This window comes from Triturus cristatus, chromosome 7 (genome assembly GCF_964204655.1).
Source record: "Triturus cristatus chromosome 7, aTriCri1.1, whole genome shotgun sequence".
In the NCBI taxonomy this organism is placed as follows: domain Eukaryota; kingdom Metazoa; phylum Chordata; class Amphibia; order Caudata; family Salamandridae; genus Triturus; species Triturus cristatus.
The window spans coordinates 473,051,722-473,071,727 of record NC_140590.1 but is presented as its reverse complement, the minus strand read 5'-3'; the positions used below and the strand labels follow the sequence as shown (position 1 = coordinate 473,071,727).

Sequence of the window (20,006 nt, the reverse complement as noted above, 5' to 3'; positions counted from 1 at the left end):
TGTTGTCACTCTTTTGCCATCTTTTTCTACCACCTTCTTTCTCCCTTTTCTGTCTTTTTTTTTTGTCTTTATCTGGGCCAAACTCAGGTGATGAACAATAAGTCCCAATTTCCCAAAAAACATGAGTAGCACTCAGTCCCCACCACCTACAATCACAGACACAAATTAAACACCGTGGGAACATTTTGAATATGGTGTTTTCGTTTTTTATAAGAAAGGAAAGTACAATATTTATAAAAGTAGTAAAATGTTGTATTTTTAATAGCTGAGTAACAGAACATTCTTTTGACTGTGCTTCCTGTAAAATTTAACTCTGTCTGTCTGGATAAATTGCATAAGATATTCTTTGTGTTGTCAAGCATTTTTAGGTCGAGCCTACTAGGCACAGCATGCACTGTCTGTTGTGAGGAACATTGTGAGTTACCAAAAACACAGAGGGGCTTGGCGCCTGTCCATTGCTTACTATTAGTTGGCATTCCTTGGTACTCTTGTTTACCTGCTTTGTATTCGTGTCACAGCTTATCAATTTATGTTTCTCCCTCCCATGGAGAATAGCCCCCACCTAAAGTCAGCACCCGGTGCGGTGGCATCGGTTACACCGTCCTAGAGCCGGCCCTGCCACCTTCTCATTCAACTTGGTTTGGTAACTAAACAGCGACGGTTTCTGTCCAAGGACGTCAGGGCTCCGCCCCCGTTACATTCAGCAATAATAACAATGCTGAAAGCTCATATTTTGTTTTAATTTAAAAAAATACTCCCTTGTAATTTAAATTAGGATGTTATGTTGAACACATGGCATTGTCTGCCCTACTCACCGTCACCGGTATTGTTCAATAACCATTTTGGACACCGTCATCACGTGACTTGGTCACTGCATCTGCTTGCTTGCTCTCCCGGCGGGCCGGAAGAAGTCTAAGTGTTTGCCGGGCTGACAACCTCCCAGCCCTGAAGCTTGTGAGGTCATCAGCTCGTCAAAGACCTAGCTTCAAGGCCCGGTCTCCACCCCCTTATGGCGTGGAGGTAAAGTTAGTCCCGGGCATTTTAAATAAGCCTCCACGTCAATCAGAGAGTGGAGAGCATTGTCACCCCGCCCTTTCCCAACTCGTTACAGGACCCCAACCTGTGATGAGTTGGTAAAGGGTGTGGCAGGCAGGAAGCCAAGAAATGGAGTCTGCGCAGACTCGACCTGTAGCGTGTGAGGCTGCTTCCCGTGCCTCTGTTAATTGGAGCCATAGTGAACGCCATTTTATGAACACTGCTGTGCGACTGCGAGACCGACTGTGTGTTTTTCGGTCGAGTCAGCAGTCTGATTTACTGCTGTGTCGGCAGCTAGTCCTCTGGGCCTAGCATTGCGGGTTGCTGTCGGGAGTGGGACTTCTGCACGTCATGACCGTATGCGGTGTTATTATGTGAACTCGGGCAGTTCACCCCCAGCATGTGAGGCCCAGGCCCATTTTTTAAATTAGTTCAGCCAAGGAAGCCATAAATGTTTACTAGCAGGTCAGGTCTACAACAATCGTGCGTAGGTGCAATTTTGCGACTTCTTGCAAGTCACAGAACTTTACCGAGTTAGCCAGTTTCACACTTTTTTCATTGTGAATTCCTGGTCCTGGCTGAGCACTGACTTTCCCGCCGGTGTAGTTGTCTGTAATGATACCGGACCGTTGCGTTGCCAGCACCTAGTGCAAAAGCACCATTCTGCTTATGATCTAGTGTGGTAAAACCTCATGTTTTGCGCACCAGCGAAGTGTGGCTGTCCCGTCACGCCCTAGAAATGGATTTACTCTTGCTCTTACCAGAAGTAAACCTCTGCCTATTTTCATGGAGGGAAGAGGTTGCAGGGGAGATTGCGAGCACACAAAACCTCACGTTTGGGTATTCACAAAGCTTGACAGCAAACTACTCTTTCTTCAAATCGACTGCCCGCACCTCACAGGCATTTGCAATGTACCATTTTGAGGTAATATATTGCATCTGGGTAAAAAGGTTCCTGACCTTCTGTGAATTGCTCGCAGTCAGAAGTAAACATGTATAAGCACACATAGCTTTGTGAATCATTTCTAAAGTGGTCACGATTACATTGCCTTGCACATTGATTGCAGACTACAGAACTAGTGTTTCCTACACGGGACAGTTGCACCTCTATGACAATTATCATGAGAGCAAGCACATTAGTAGATCGGAAATCTGACATAACACATTAGGTGTCCTTTTAAAGATTGAAAAATTGTGTAAAAATATAAGGTGGAGTTTAAAAATAGTATCAAAACACCTTTTAGCCCCCATTTAAAGTACAAAGTCAAGCTGAAGAAGACAAGTCCTAAAGGATTGGAAACTCTAATTTGAGAAAAATATTAAAGAATACTGATATTTCTTGAATATGTGCAAGTGCATTGTTCATCTTTCTTTCATCAAACCCCATGTGTTTCCTTCTCTCAGGAAAGGCTGTCCTTTGATAAATACCATGGCTATTAAAGAACAAACTGATCTCTAGTTTGGGCACAGATGATGTGCCTTATGGCCTGATTACGTTTTTTGAGCGAGCATACTTTATTCTGCTATTATTCTGGTGACAGAGATGCAGCATGTCCATTTGTTTTATTTAAGTACTTATCACCAGTAAAAACGATTACCTAAAACAACATGTATGTAAATGGGCTTCAATTTAATGCACATGTCCGATAATTTGAAACAGCTCATATTTATTTGTGGCTAGTTCTGGGTGCACAAAGCAAAAACAAGGAGATGATGAACGCAGCGCTGAAAAATTTCAGACACTTACCCACAGTCACAGATCTGGGTTGAATCCATCATCATTCTTTAGCTCACTTCGCCACCTCAGTTCAGACCCAGCCATATGCAAATCAGTCTTGTCCCTGTGCCTCATGGGAACAGTCCAGCCCAAACTGCTAAGCCAGGTCTTCCTTGAACTGGAAACAAGCATCTTGGGACCGGTTTCTGGGTAACACTCTTCATCAGCGAGGCTAGCTTGAATTCAGTGGCAAAGTGAGCAAGGGACCCACGTCTAGGCATACCCTGCCAACTTAGGGCAAACAAAGCAAACACAAAGAGATTATGGACGGAGTACTGACACTTTTCATCCCTAGTCACAGATCTGGGTTGAATCCATCATCATTCCGGGTGCAAGCAGTGATGCCAGTTTGTATGAACACAATGCCTGTGCATTTGCCAATAATCACTATGGCACCTGGTTTGCAGTCAATGATGCGCTCATGGTCAGTTCCCCCCAAAAAAGTCATAAATCTGCACCCCCATGTCTACAATCTTGTATTTAAAACACCTGAGGCTAACTTTACCTCCATGCCATCAGGATTCAGGGCTGTGAGGTTGTCAGCCCGGCAAACTGAGGAAATCAGAAGATAGTTTGTCAAGCACCAGGGAGGAACTCAGCAGATAGCTTATAAATAGGATATTATCCTGTTATTCTCAATACAAACATGTTGTGAGGGAAATACCAACCACAAAACGTCTTGCCGGTTGCCTAACAAGCCAGGCCTATGTTCCTATTATTTGGGCTTTTTATCCTATTTCTGTTTAATAAGATTTGCACAGAAAATAGTGACTAATCTCCTAAACAAACGCCCCGCCCACCCCCGACCAAGCCCAGCCTCACCACTCACAAACCTCACCAGCCGCCCCTGTAATTAAAAGGAAAAAAAAGTGCCAGCACCATTTTGTAGGTGCACGCATGCATGGTGCGCATTCCTATGAAATGACGCATTGCATCAAAGCCTTTTTTTGTTTTTTTACTTTAGCCATGCTGCACAGCATCTGCGGTGCCGTGCAGTGTCTCTAAAAACAATTGGCAGAGCCAATTGGTCACAAATGTGAGACCTATTGGCTTTTTCAATGCTTGTTACAATTATCAGCGCCTTGAAAATAAAGATGTGATGATGGATTAAGCTATGCTATATATTTGTTTTCCTGGTAGGTAGCTGCTAAAATGGTTGGTTGGATAACGGAAATGCTATTTTTGATGGAAAATCATTTTCAGGTGTGCTAATAGCATCAGCAAATGCTTGTTTTGCTTCAGCTAATACTAAGCAGTTGTTTACTGCTAACAAATTTCCATGTAATATTTGGCTCATATAATTTGTTGGGGTGCGAAGAGCTTCTAATTTGTTGACCTTTGTTTTTCCGGTTATGAGGTTACTGATTTTTTGGCTGATAATCCATCTGATCGTTTCAGTTCTTTCATTACTAGTCACACCTTGTTCTCATAAGCTCCCATGGAGATATACCAGGGCCGAACTGGGAACCCAAACCAGCCCTGGCAATTTGCTCGGACCAGCCCCTAGGGAAGCAGTGCCTGCCCCAGGGAGGCTGGAAACACTTTCTTTCTGCTTTTGTTACTGGGAGCCGATATTGCAACACCACTGCAAAACCGGTGCCCAGTTTGATAACCAGCCCCCACTGCTGCAAAACTGGCCCCCACCTTTCCAGCCTCCCGGGGAAATGCCCAATACCCAGTACAGTGAGTCCGGCCCTGAGCAATACTATAGCGAGATGCTAAGTGATTAATAATTTTGGCCTCTTTTTCTTGCTTCGCTGGAGCAGACTCTCACATGTACCGATGGACACCTCTCTCCATGTTTGTTAATTTTTCATAATGAATGTTTTTAACTGAAACAACAAAATTAGCCTTTTTGCAAATCTGTTGGAGGCCTTTACTTGGTTAATGTAAAACTCCTCATATTTCCCTCTTGGTCAGCCATCTGCCTCATTTCCTGAAACATGCCAATATTATCTCTATGAACCTGATCAGACAATTTGCTTTATATGTACATAACATAATATAATGGTGCATATTGATTTATATCTCTTTTAAAATATTTAGCAGGAACCACCCACCCACACCTATTGGAAAACTTAAACAGCAATTGTCGAACTTGACCAAACTCATAATTCTAAAGAATGTGTTCCTTCACCCTGAATGACCTTAATCTGAAGGAAAAACGGTTTAAACTAAAGTACACTGTAACTTTAAAGTAATTTACTGTAACTGTTTCCTAACTTACTAAGATGGCCGCTACAATGACATGGGCCACGCACAAGCTTGTCCATAACCAGCAACCTGACCAGACTCTTTGATGGTTTTCTACAGGTATGGACCAGCTACACTCCGCTATGTTTCACAGATTGACGGTTGGAAGTGACTGTGAAAGCCAGTGAAATAGTGATTGCACACACACTCACAAGTACTTGAGGGTACAGGTATGCCCAAGTCGGGCAATATCCCGGTAATTTTTGTGACAAATATGTGGGGGAGGTTTTCCAAAATGAATAATTGGTTTTAAATGTGATCAGATGCCAACTGAATATGTTATGTTCTGTATGTATGTTTTTTGTCTTGTGTCTCCCGTAGGAATATTAAAATAGACAAGTTTTGGTGCAGGGTGGAGTGATTGACCCACGCCCTGAAGAAATTGCTGTGAGTTTTTCCTTTGGCAATGAAACATGTCGGCTTTTAATGAGCAGACACACAGCACTGAATACAGATTGATAGCGAGTGTGATCTAGCTCGGTTTTACATTGGGACTCGTGGAGCTATAGTTTGACTCCTGTTTCAATTGTGGGGTTGATTTTGCCGCACCATCTGGTGCACTGGCAGTATTTGCTAACACACCCTAGCACCTTGTCTTTAAGTTTTTCTTTTCATTCTGTTAAACATTTTTGCTTTGGACTGGTTGTAGCTGATGATGAGAACCTGAGGTAGCAGGAGATTACCTTCCTGCTTACCCCCATGGTGTTACTACTGTGAGACACCACCAATCCTTTTTCACATTTTTTCACATTCTTTTCACTTTGTGGTTCGGCTTTACCAGCTATAGCTCACTACACGAAGGGATGGGTTTGTACCCGGGAGACATGGGTGACTAACACAACAGACAGATTTTAATTGACTATGGGTTCGTCCCAATATCTTACTCGAACGACACCCAACTCACCTTCTCCTTCAACAAAGCTTCTCAGACAGCCCAATCCCCCTTCTCTTCCGGCATTTCGTCAATATCCCAATGGATGGAAAACAACTACCTCCAGCTGAATGCCAGGAAAACAGAGGTTTTGCTCTTCGGAGACGCCCCACTTCTGTGGACACCCCACTGGTGGCCTCTGGAACTGGGAAACACTCCAACCCCCGCTACTACAGCTAAGAACCTGGGAGTGCACCATGAAAAAGCATGTAACACACACTGTGGGCTCATGCTTCCATGTATTGGGTCTACTGAGAAGAGTTTTCCCCTATCTTCCCGACTCCATCCGAAAGACCTTGACTCAGACCCTAGTACTGAGTAAGCTAAACTGTTGCAATGCCCTACTGATCGCAGCCAACGAGTCCTCATTAAACTGCCTCCAGATGATACAAAATACTTCCTTCCACTTAGTCTTAAATGCCCCTCACAGGTCAGCCTCTCTCCCCCTCCTTCACCAACTACATTGGTTGCCCATACAACAGCGTGTGACATTCAAGATCTGTTGCCTAACTCACAGAGCAATATGGGCAAATGGGCCCTCCTACCTGACGGAGAGGCTCCACCACTACGCCCCCCATCGGGCTCTGCGCTCAAGCTCCAAATCCCTACTTAAGATCCCCAGAATAAAAAAGACACGAACTGGAGGCAAGTCTTTCTCTTACCAAGCCCCACTCATATGGAATCAACTCCCCCTCACCTTAAGGCAATATTCGGACTACCAGAAATTTAGGAAAGCCTTGAAAACAGCTCTGTTTCCAGATTAGCCCACTGCCGTTACTTCTGTTGCATCTTCCGAGTGCTGAGATACCCTCCAGAGGGTGATTCAAGCGCTATATAAGACTGAAAATCAAATCAAATCAAATCTCAAGATGATTTGGTCTCGTATCTACTCCCGGTGGTCTGTGAAGGTGCATGTGCTGGCCAGCTGGCGTAGCCGTGCGTAGAACATGTCGCCAGACTTTGAGTCCATCTGCGACGCCCTCCGGAACTTGAACTTCTCGAAGCCAGGGTTGAGTTGGGGGTCAAAATGCCTGTTGAGCGCGGTGACCGCCGCCTCGTAGTCGTCGTCGTTGCCCGTGTTGGGGAGCGTTTCAAAGAGGTCATAGATTTCTGAGCCTCCGTAGTAGATGAGAAGTGACCGTTTCACAGTGACATCCATCTCTCTTGTTCCTTTGAAGTAGTGTTTGAGCCGTCCAACCCACGCTCTCCATCTTGGTGCAGCCGTGGCAGGGTCTGAGGCTTCACTGAAAGGAGGTAGAGATGCAACAGCCATGTGGTTGTGACCTGGGGGTGGTGCATTGGCACCCCTATCTGGATTGCTTCCTCCGGCTTGCTGGCTGGCAGTGCCAGTCATCGGTGGGTCGCTCATCATGACCGTGCGTCTGCGTGCAGGTGTGAGGGTATGGCTTGGGCGCTGGAAGTCCGTGGGTGGGTGTGTCAGTGATTGCGTGGCCACGTGCACCGGACTCTTCTTAGGCCTTGACGGCGTAGAGGAGGTGTTCTGCTCCTTGACGCCGACTGGCAGGGGAACAGTGTAGGCACCAGACCCCTGACTGTGCTCAGCGGCTTCGCATAATGTCCCAGGGTGCTTTCCACTCTCTTGTTATTTCCTCCCCCCTTTGGATGCTAGGGGGTCCTCTTCCCACTTCTCCACCCTGTCCTTTAGGCGTGAACAGGCAGCCGCCGGGGCAGCAACTTTGGGGCCTCGCAGCAGGTCAAACCGTAGTGGGAGAAGGGGCCGTGCAGGCAGGCCCAAATGCTGGTATGCGGCATCGGGGAAAGACTGGAGGCAGGAGCACAGATTCCTGGGCAGGCGTGCACCGCGCGGTAAGCAGGAGGGGCGCCCTTGCCACTGTGAGGTGCACGGCGGGAACACGCACGCGCGGCGAGCACTCACCCCAGGTAAAGACCGCGGCCTCAGTGAGCACCGCCGCGGGAACGCGCTCCCGCTTGATAGGGAGACGCGTGGGCAGGCGCAGACACAGAGGCACTTCTAGCAGGTGCAAGCGATGCGGTCCGCAGACGCTGCGCAGGCTCACAGGGTCACCGGCAGCTCTGGATGGCAGACGGAGCAGAGCGATGCGAGTGGGCTCCGCGAGCACACAGCAGGTCACCAAGCGGCGGGTATACACGCGTAGGGTGCGACCGGCCTCGTCGCCAATGTAGCGCGGCGGGGCCACGTGGTGATAAGGCCACAGCTGCGCTTAAATACATGGACACGACCAGGTACTTTCACTATCTTGGCCGGAAGACCCCGAGCGGACATTTATTTATCCCCTCGGGTCGAGCCCACCCCGAGGGGTGTATGCGTGTGTGAAAGTAGCTACATTGTAAGAGAGAGCCCGGGTGGCTTTCTACAGGATGGAGTGCAAAGAAAATACATCCGCTCACTTTGCCATCTTGGCCATGCCCCCCTCGTGCTACTTTATACAACTCGCATTTAATTGTAGAGTTTCTGCTCCATAATGACAACTTAAGAAGATTCAATAGTTTATGTTAAAACGACCGAGTAGTTATAGTAGTTATAGTAATACATCGTTCTTATTAGTTTTTAGAAAATTCAGGAGAAAAACACATTTACTATGATACTACTCAGTTGCAAAAATCGTATTCAGGTTCCTTTAGAAATGCCGGAGTTTAATTAGAAAGGGTTTACATTTCGAAAGAATGCCTGACTAAGCCCAAATGAACAGAAAACTAAGACCCGCAGCTGCACGTGAACCCATTTAGATTTGTATTCCTCCACTGATGAAGCATGTGCTTAGTAGCAATATACACTGAATGACTTGTTTAATAGTGTTAGTTAACCATATCTTCTTCAGGGGGCAATGATGGGCTGTTGGTTAGTGAACTATGTGGCGTAACGGCTAGAACGGTCAACCTCAGAGCCAGGGAACAGGGTTTGAGTCTCGGAAACGATGCTAAACAACATCTTGTGATTCTGGGCTACTCACTTAATTTTCCTGTGATTAGCAAGATGAATATGTCCCTCTGTAACGCAACTAGTGCTCATGTAAATTGCTCTGATAACTTCAGGTCGAGTTTGCACTATATAAAACTACCCCCAAAAAACTATCCATATATGACTTCAGTAACGTGACACAGTCACAAAATGAGATAGTCGAGCAACTCTCATTTCTTGATCCTACAAGGAACATAGGTGTATTTTTTGACACAGATCTCGAAGTACTCAGGGGCAGCTGCTGTGGCATTCAAGTGGTGGGCAGATCAGGGGAGGGCAGCACGGGGAAAAAGAATAAAAAAAAATAATGCTTACCTGCTTCTTGTAGCATCGGCCCCCTATGCCAATCCAGACAGACACTGCTCCCATGCTGGTAATACCCAGCATGAGAGCAGGACGGTGATTGGTCTGAGCACCCTAGTTACGGGACTACGACCCTCTGCTTATTCTCCACCCGACTGCAAAGCACAGCTAAGGTGGAGAGATCTAAGTGCGCATGACGGTTTGCCCGTACCAAGACGGCCGGCCGGCCACACAGTCATGTGCCCTTGAAGCAGTGGCACCACTCCTCTTTCCTGCGGCTGTGTCAATGTGTCGGAATGGAGGGCCCCACCCGTGGCTCAGCAGCAGGAAGTAAGTGAGGAAAAATACAATGATAATAAACTTTGTTATTACATTTGATTTTTCACTGCTGAAAAGCCGTAGGGCGATGCTCCTCTGCCTTAGCGGAGAAGCCGCCACTGAAAGTGCTGCCACAAATTGAAGCAGTGATGGTCAATTACTTCCTGTTCCACTTCCTGCCACCCATCTTGCCTTTGCCATTTGAAGTCGATTCCTTCTGAGTAATAAAGTAGGTGTCCCGAGGTACAACCTTCGCCCCATGCGTGTATCCCCAGACTCTGGCAAGCTGTCATCGCTAACTGCGGCCTGTAGGCGGCGCTATATCTGCAGGGGACTTGGATGCTCTGTATCCTGGACTGAGAGGGGATGCCGTTTTCTCTGGTTGTGATGTTAAATATTTTCATATGTATTCACAACGCCGCGCTGTTCCTAATCTTACTGCCACTGACGCTCACCAAGCTGTACATTTCTAGATCGAACAGCTGTCCTTGCACATTGCACTCTGGATTGATTTGTAGCGTGTCTGCTGATGCCCGTTACATTCTTAATTCCTATTAACCCAAGCAGAACTGCTTGAGCGCAAATGTTGTAAACTATGTAAGGGCCCTGCCTGGTGAAGGCTGACGTTTGGCCTTTCGTGATGCACAGCTGCCCTCCATTCCTCTCTTTCTCCTTGTTACCTGCTTGTTGTTGCCTTACACTGTGTAAACAATCGACATTAAAAACCCACCCTGAGCATCAGCAGGCTTTGGTCTCATAGCTTGAATGCTGCACAAACTCTCCTGAAGTTTTTCCCTGTAAGCAGCGCAGTGTTATTTTTTCAACAGGAAGACAAGTCACACAAGCCCTCGCAGCAAAAGGAGCTGATCAAATTTCTATAGAAGCCTTATCTCCTTGGTCCTCACTTTACTGCTTAGGCCTCCTCCCTCCTGCATCTCCCCCCTGCATCTCCCCTGATGCACTTCTACTGTCTGAGATAACAACATCACCCCCAACTTGTGCACAGAAATAGAACAGGGACTTTGAAAATTGGAACAAACAGACCTCCATCACTCTGCTTTGCTTATACGTACAATACATACACCACAATAGCCACAATACAAACTCACGCAACATACACTTGGGTGGGATTAGGTGACATGGTATAAATCTGACTGCACATTGGCATGACTTTCTCAGCCAGTGCCAAATAACGATTTTTTTTGTGAGTGAGTGAAAAAATCTAACATTACAGAATAGTGAGGGTGAATTTTTAAATTAGACCTTTTCTTTTTCTGTGTCAACTCCCCTTGCACAATGTACAGACCCCCTACCAATGTTGGTATACTCCAGACTATGTTTAAAAGCACTGTCCTGGGCTTGGCACACAACAGGCCAGGGCTCTTAGTGTTTAGATGATGCATACACTGGAAATCACATGTTTAAGTTGAATGCCACGGATATGAACACTACATATAAAGTTGTTTCTTGCTACATCTTACATCCTCCATTGGGATGTTCTCTCAGAAAGCCTTCTTCCACTATACTCTTCAATCAATCCGGGGTTGGTGATGCGCACTACTCACCCGTGAGGGTCTCAAGGCACTGAGGGGTGGGGGTGAGGGGGTAGGGCAGCTCAGGTCAGTTGAAAAGCCAAGTCTTGAGTGCACTCCTGAAAGCCAGCAGGGTTGGTGTACGTCGTATTTCCAACGGGAGAGAATTCCAGGCCATGGCCGCGGTGTAGGAGAAGGCCCTGCCTCCGGATCTGCTTTGGCGGATGCAGGGGACTTCTGCCAGGGTGAGGTCGGCCGAGCGAAGGATCCTCACTGGTGAGTGGAAACTCAATCTGTCGTTGAGGTACTTGGGCCCGATGTTGTTGAGTGATTTGTAGGTGTGTGTGAGTAGTTTGTAAGTGACTCTCTTCTCGACGGGGAGCCAATGGAGTCTGCGCAGGTGCGGGGTCATGTGCTCGTGGCATGGTGTTCCTAAGATGAGCCTTGCAGCAGCGTTCTGGATGGTTTGGAGTTTGCATAGCAGAGATTTGTTGATTCCTGCGTAGAGGGTGTTTCCGTAGTCGAGCCTGCTAGTGATGAGGGCGTGGGTGACCGTCTTTCTGCAGTTGGGGGGAAACCATTTGAAAGTCTTACGAAGGATCCGGAGGCGATTGAAACCGGTGGAGGAGACGGCGTTGATTTGGCGATTCGGTTTTGTCAGAGTTGAGTTTGAGGCAGCTGTCCTTCATCTACGATGCGACGTCCTTCATTCCCACCTGGAAACTGAGTCTAGTGTCTTCTGAGTTCCTGGTGAGGGAGAGGATGAGTTGAGTGTCGTCGGCGTAGGATATGATGTTAAGTCTGTGTTTCCTGACGATGTTGGCGAGGGGTGCCATGTAGATGTTGAAGAGGGTGGGGTTCAGCGAGGAAACCTGGGGAACTCCGCAGATGATGTCTGTTGGGTCAGAGAGATAGGGGGGGGGAGTCTGATTTTCTGAGTTCTTCCGGAGAGGAAGGTGCGGATCCATTTGAGGGCGTTTCCCTGGATCCCGGCGGTGTGGAGTCTGGTGGTTAGTGTGCGGTGTGAAACGGTGTCTAAAGCTGCTGAAAGGTCCAGGAGGATGAGGGCTGCGGTGTTGCCCTGGTCTAGTAGCATGCGGATGTCGTCAATGGCGGCAATCAGGGCCGTCTCGGTGCTGTGGTTGCTCCGGAAACCGGATTGGGACGGGTCCAGGATGCAGTTTTCTTCGATGAACACGGTCAGCTGGGTGTTGATGATTCTTTCCGATACTTTGGCGGCGAAGAGCAGGAGGGAGATGGGTCGGAAGTTCTTTAGATCCGTTGGATCGTCCGAAGGCATTTTCGGGAGGGGTTTTACTTCTGCGTGTTTCCATTCCAAGGGGCAGGTGCCCGAGGCCAAGGAGAAATTGATGGTGCGGGTTAGTTCTGGAGCGATGGCATCGGCGGCTCTGTGGAAGATGTGAGGAGGGCAGGGGTCCGTGGGGGCCCCGGAGTGAGTCTTCTTCATGGTGGCGGTGATGAGGTCGATGGAGGCGGCGGACCAAGTGGTGATGGTAGGGATGGTGGAGGTAGTGGTGGTGAGGGAGAGGGCGTTCGTTGGTTCGTTGAAATTGTGGTAGAGGGTCATGATCTTCTGGTGGAAGAACATGCTCAGCTTGTTGCAGAGGTCTAGGGAGGGTGTGATTTTTGTTTCTACGCAGGGGGTTTTGCTTAGACGTTTAATGATGTTGAAAAGCTCGCTGCTGTTGGCGGTGTTGCCGTTTATCTTTTCATTGATGAAAGTTCTTTTGGTGTCCTTCATCAGTTGGTGGTAGACTCTAATGGCGCTTCTGTGGTCGTAGAGTGATGATGGGGTCTTCTGGTTTCTCCAGACCTTCTTGAGTCGTCTGCAGGTGCGTCTGGCCTCAAGGAGCTCGGTAGTGAACCAGGCTGCTTTAGGGGGGCGTCTGGTGGTGGCGTTCCCTAGGGGCATAAAAATTGACCTCGACTTACTTCCGCTTGAGTCTTCTCCTTTCTTTTGTCAAAGTGACCCTCTTCTTACCTTCCATCCTCTGTATGCCTTCTATTTCCAAGTATAGCGCCATCTCAGTCTCATGCTTGTCTGCCTTAATCCTTCTTATTGTAATTCTGCAATTTAGCTGATACCTCATTTCATAGGTCATAACCTCTCCTCTTTAAAATCCTATTCCTGTTAATTAATATTATCAAACTAGGAACTGCAATAAATGCATGCATTTTTTTTCTTGATGGTACATGACTGTCCACAATAACCACAGGATTAAGCGCTAACCTTGGGTTCAGGGTTTGCGTGCTACTTGCCGTAAAGTGCTTTAATGCCTCGTATGGGGTAGTAAGTGCTATATCAATACAATTACAATTTGCTAATCTTTAGATTTTGGTCTCTAGTTGCCCTGTAGCACTGCACCAAGACTAGTCAAATGTTCTCTTTGCATGGCTGTCACTGGGTATCTATTTCAGCTCCAGAAAGTGTAAAGTGATTCTCTGCACCTTCTAATTGATGTCAAAAATGAAGACAACACGACTCCCTACGAATGATCAGTGAATTGCCTATCAGAAGCAACACAAAGAATGGTTTACCTGCTTCCCATAACCTTACACCAAAAATTGACTTTTTTATCTGCCCCCTACCCCTTAATCACTTCATAGCTCCTTTTTCAATATTTGAATTATTTTAAATTTATTTAAACTTGTTTTTTTAAATTCATCGAAGGCGTACGGAAATGGCGTGAAGCATGCGACGCGAGTGCAATGCGGTAGTGGAATCCGAAATTAAAGACTGCTGATGATTAGTTCATGAAAAAACTTACCACGGAGTAGTTTTTCCCATGACGGAGGGCCGTGATACATTGACGGAATTCTGAGATACGCCAATGTTCCTCTACGAAATCTGCTTTTTTATCTGCTACGTGCGATCCAATTGCTGAGACCTTTCAAACGTTATATCTTATCCATAGATATGTTTTCATTGAATATTGGAATCAATCATACGATATAAAGGCTATTGTGGTCCTGAGGGGAACCCCTAAATGAGTGGGTTCGAAACGCGTCGACCGTGCGTTTGTTATACCAAACAAACTTGTTTAAAATAGTGATTGCTTTTGTGCACTGTGAATTGGTTGTAGATTTAGAGAGTTGTTTATGTGGTGTACTAGTGCACTTGAAAGACTATTGTCTAAATTATTTTTTTGTTTGGTTGTTACCTCTGGCTTTCTCAATTGATTGTACAGTTATTATTTGCCAGGCTGAGGTTATTGTGTATGGCTTATATTTAGTATGGGTTTAAATGCTGTGAATCAGGGGGCAGATTTACAAGCCCCTTGCGCCTCTTTTACGCTGCCGTTGCGTCACTTTTGTGATGCAGCGGCAGCGCAAAACCAGCACCAAGCTGCGGGGTATTTACAACGTGACGCATCTGGGAGATGCGTCACGTTGTAAAGCCCTGCGCCAGAAGTAGGCCTTCCTGCGCAGTGGGGGGGCGTTCCATCGCAGGAATGCCTCTTAAAAGTGGCTGAGTGAAATCTACAAGATTTCACTCAGTCACTTTTGAGCCCATGCTGCATCAAAACCCTGCGCCTGCTTGAAGCAGGCGTAAGGATTGACGCAGCATTGTGAAGATAGGTCCCCCCAAAGCATTGCTGGAGCTGCGTCGCGCTTGCGACGCAACTCCAGCAATGCGCCACTTTTACGGCACAGATGCGTCACGCATCTGTGCCGTTTTTGCCCCATGGTGCGCGGCATTGTAAATGCGGCGCATCCATGGTGGCGGAGCTTTGGCGCACAATAACTGGAGCATCCCTGCTGATATGCAGGGATGCGCCAGTCATTATAAATCTTCCCCCTGGTATGTTAATAGTGTTAAGTAATGTATAAGAGAGTGCGTTCAGTTTGTATCATGTGTGGTCTGATTGGATGGATTAAAAATGTTTTTTATTATCACTATTGCTTTATGAAGTGTTGAAGTATATTCAAAATAATTTCTATGAATTTCAAAAAACAAAAGAAAGTTTAAATAAAGTTGAAATCATTCAATTATTAAAAAAGGGTGCCATAGACTTCCTTTCTGGGCACCATTGAATTGAATATTTTATATAATATCAGTATTGGCAATGTGTTGTTCTGTTACATTGCTAAACAGCACTACAGTCGCTCAGTTCTTTTGTTATAGGCATAGATTTTTTTCACATACTGTTCGCAAGGTAGTTTGTCAGTGCACGTTGTGGCAAGTACCGTGAATGAAAACAAGGTTTGCTACTGTGAGGTGAACACAATCTGGATTCGATTGGCGGTGCATGCTGGAGGTAATGTTTGCGGTTGCCGTGAGACTGCAGCCCATATTGGAAAGGGAAGACAGCGTGTTATAGATTCCACATGTATGGCGATCAGCCTGTGGTCCTGCTTGCTTGTTGAATAATCAGACAATTGTGCCGTGGCTGCGCTCCTCGCTCAGAAAACTGCGATCAGATGTCTCGGTTGAGGCGAGGAGATGATGATGCCTCGTCAGATGTGAAGCCAATTTGTAAAAATTCTTGAATGGCTGGGTTTTAGACACATTTTTCTAAAGATTTGGGGGCATATTTATAATAACTGACGCATCCCTGCATATCAGCAGGGATGCGCCAGTTATTTTGCGCCCCAGCTCCGCCACCATGGATGCGCCGCATTTATAATGCGGCGCACCATGGGGCAAAAACGGCACAGATGCGTCACGCATCTGTGCCGTAAAAGTGGTGCATTGCTGGAGTTGCGTCGCAAGCGCGACGCAGCTCCAGCAATGCTCTGGGGGGCCCTATCTTCACAATGCTGCGTCAATCCTTACGCCTGCTTCAAGCAGGCGCAGGGTTTTGACGCAGCATGGGCTCAAAAGTGACTGAGTGAAATCTTGTAGATTTCACTCAGCCACTTTTAGGAGGCGTTCCTGCGCCGGAACGCCCCCAACTGCCCTGGAACGCCTACATGTGGCGCAGGGCTTTACAACATGACGCATCTCCCAGATGCGTCACGTTGTAAATACCCCGCACCATGGCACAGGATTTGCGCCGCTGCTGCGTCACAAAAGTGACGCAACGGCGGCGTAAATGAGGCGCAAGTCAAACATAAATCTGCCCCTTGGGTTATAACATTTTTGGTATTATTAACTCCAAAATGTAGATTCATTATTCTGATTAGGTTTCAGCATTTGCAGAGCAGTTCTGCTTCTTCCGACACTTCTGTAGTTTCTTCTACTCGGTGTGTACCGCTTCATGTCTCTGTCAAGTGTGGAAACTTATGATGACTCCTCAGTGGTTGAAATTATAATGGAGGGACTTTTTAGTTGAGCTATAAACGAGGCCTGTGCTCTTGGCTGACTCATCAGGTGTCAGCATTATCTCTCAGAACCCTGAGATTGCTCAGACATTGCATGGCCTCTCGATGCGGCAGTCCTTACACCACTCTTTGTTTCGGTGAGTCTCAGCAACTCGAAATCTAGATAGAACAAGCATTAGCAATGCCAATAGGTCTGACTCTAAAGGAATGTTGTATGGTAATGTGAAGCGTTGCAAGTTAATAGCATGGGAGTATATATGTATTTCTGTGTAAGCAATTAACTGTAGAATAATATTGGTGTTGGTTAAAAGGTCAAGTGACAGTTGCACTGTCTAGCCAAACCTGAAAATCCTTGTCGGTTAATGTCTGCCCTCCTCCCATCTGTGCTGCTGCCAGTGAAAAACAACACATATTATCTAGTTATCTTAGACACTTTAATAGCATTCCAATGTCATGTGTGTGACCCTTAAGGTTCAAGCATACACAGTGGATAAATAAACCAAATGACCACAGTTGTGCTGAGGGCAAGAACTTTTTTGTTGAAGCACACTCCTTCTGCCCAATCAAAACATGCACTCCAGGCTAGCAACATGTGGGCGGAGCCAAAGTCCCTTTCTAGTACTGCTCAAATAAATATCCGACAACAGCTGCGGTGGCAAGCCAGACCATAAAAATCACTGAGGAACCAACCGAAAAGGAGAAGGGACTAGGACTAGAAATCTTGGGAAAGGAATTCAGTTTTCAATTCATTTTTAAAAATGTCAATGCATAACATTGCATAACACTCGGACTACGGGGCAGTTCAGATTTCAGCAGCCTCCATCAACCTGCGAAGAAAATGTAGAGCAGGGGGATTCTGGTCAAAAACAGGGGACACATCATGGCTCACCTGTTCTTGTTATTAACTACGAGTGGAGCCTTCCTTCGAAATCAACATTGGAAACAATCATTAGAAATCTTTTTTTGCAATTGAAATTTATTTTGTGGTATGTTTACACAGAACTGTAATAAACAAGACCACATGGGTAGGCCCTGGAATTTACTGGAGCCCTAATTGTGAAGGAGAGCTGTATTTGAGGAGAGGTGGGCAATGACTGTGCAGCTCTGGGAGAGACACTTTGGTCTTTGTTTGCTGTTAGGGAAGTACTCATTTGCTCATAGACTTTGGATACTTCACTGGACTATTATCCTGTGTGGGCAGGGACATTTTGAGCAAGAGATGGACCATGTGGGGATGTGGACAGAGCTTTGACTGTGAAGGAGAGTTGTACTTAAGGTGAAGATGGCAGTGCCTAAGACCCTCTGGGTGGTCCACCTACTTTGTGTGTAGACCGCTGGCATTTCCTTGACCCCTGTGTGCTGCATCCCTCATCTATGACTGCTTTTACTGCTTGCGCGCTACACCCCCTTATGGTCTCCTCACCATGACTATCCTGCAATTCAGTTGCTCCGCCTAGCCTCCTGAGTGTCTGTCCCTCATGTATGCCTTTCGACCGATGTGGCCTCCTTCATCCAATCCCAGCATTGCATGCTTCTAATGCACTCATGATCATTAAACAAAACTGCAGATAACTATTTAAGGGAATTAAATTCTAGCCCCACAGCTCAACCTTTTGCATGACTTGGACAAATCCAGGGAGGCTGTGAGGTAGGAGACATGTGATAATGGTGGACATCGTTGAGTGGTCACTCAAATATGAACATTTGTTGTTTCCTGTTAAAGGAAGATCAGAAATATTCATTATGTAGGGGTTGATTGGGATGTCCTTGTTTCAACAGAACATGGAAAGTCTAAATATAGTTAATAAAATGACTCTGCATGAAGAGAAATGTAGTCATTTTTCCCTCCTACACGAGCTTGTGACTTTCTTAAAACGTACACATTTTGCTACCAAATAATGCTGTTTGTTTTAGATAATCAAAACAAAAGCATGTTACTTTTTTATAAATGAAAAGATTTTCATAGTTAGTAAATATGAGATGGTCCCCAAACATTATTGTGTCATTCTAATCAAGTGCACAGACAAAGAGATGCTGTCTTAAGAGTTCTGTATTAAGCCTGGGTTGGGCAAAATCATAGTCCATAACTGCTGAAGGCACTAGACGCTATGAAGCAGTTCACAGTGACTGCTAGAGACGGGCACTTCAATTGGAGGCGAAACCAGCACATTATCTCTCTGTGTGTGATCGGCTATCTATGGGGATTGGGTGTGCTAAAGATCCAACCTGCACTGACAATCGCACTGAGTTTGAGTGTAGGGTCTACCTCTGCCACTTCATCTTACTCTTGCAAGTCCACACTGCACCCACCTCTAACAGGGTCCCACTGCTGACACTTAAACTGTTTAAAACAATATATAGCTTCAAGTATAAGGAAGGCCTGTCAGATGGGTAAAGCTTTCACCTGTCAAGGCATCAATGGTCTGTAATTCACTGTTCTTGGAAATGAGGTATATCTCTAAAGTTCTGATCTTTATGAGGAAACTAATTACCTGGATTTTTAAGCACTTGTAAGGCAATCAGGGTGGGCTATTAATTGTCTGTTATAAGTGGCCGAATGCTTTATGGTAATCATGAGAGACACAAAAAGTATGCAAAGAGAAATAAATGCAATTGTACAGCATTAAAAAAAAGGAATTGGTAAGGCAAATGATGCTCTGATTTCATCCCCAGATCTGCCTTTGGGGGATGAGCATACGTTTATCTATTTTTTGACAAATGGCCCATTCTGACCTAGATTGACAGATTAGTATACATTAAGGGGCCGATTATAATGTTGGTCGGTAAGCCTCCGACCACTAGTTGGAAGCTTTCCAACTGACACGGTCGGTTTGCAGTCCGACCGCCCTATTACGATGTCGGTGGCCAGTCATTCTGATTCGATTATTTATTTATTTATTTATTAGATAGGATTCATATAGCGCTGGCTAGACCCAGGGTTATCAGAGAGTTTTACATGTGCAGAACTAGTCAAAGAAATACAGTTGTTCAGGTTTGCTCTCGGGTGTCTTCCAGCCGGTTGGAACCGCACCGTAATTCCCTATGGACGGCGTTTTCCCTGTCGGGGTTACGATGTCAGTTTCCCACAGCCTTTTCCTGCTGGCCTTTCCGACACAGAAAGACTGTTAGATATTTAATTAAAACTATTTCTATTGGCTTTGTATTTTGTACAGAAACTGTGAGATTTTCATCAGTTGTGTACCCAATAAATGGAATTGCAGCTTCCATGTAATGACCAGTTTCCGCAATAATTTGCTAAATAAGCAAAATGTATAATTTGTTTGGCTTTTCAGTGGAAAGTAAATTGATTTCATATATTTTTCCAAAATAGTGACTACTGCATAATATCTGAAAAATTATTGGATTCTGCACAAGATGCTCATTCTGTTTAGATCAGCTGACATTCATGCTAGATGATCACAACAGTGTCTCAGCAACATGCTGACCTGAGCCCACACTAAAAGTACCTCTTTCTGTGCTCACAGCAGTGCTTAATTTGTAAAGAAATAAGTGCCAGGGCTCTCCTCGGAAGGCCACTGCAGCTTGCACCACACATTGCCCCTGCCATGCTGAAATGATAGTAACAACACAACTACTAACCATCACACT

General features: G+C 45.9%; 1 protein-coding gene across 7 annotated transcripts in view; it reads left to right on the top strand.

Moving 5' to 3' along the window:
* LOC146809942 (heparan sulfate glucosamine 3-O-sulfotransferase 3A1-like) overlaps positions 1-20,006 on the top strand; it is a 317,780-nt gene that overhangs the window by 246,117 nt on the left and 51,657 nt on the right. For 2 of the 7 annotated variants that reach the window (XR_014966517.1, XR_014966520.1), the window contains exon 6: positions 5,126-5,261. The exons of 3 other annotated variants lie outside the window; for them this stretch is intronic. The gene's annotated coding sequence lies outside the window, so the exon portion shown is untranslated. The remainder of the gene's footprint in view (positions 1-5,125; positions 5,262-20,006) is intronic. 2 more of the 7 variants (XR_014966518.1, XR_014966521.1) reach the window with 2 other exon arrangements.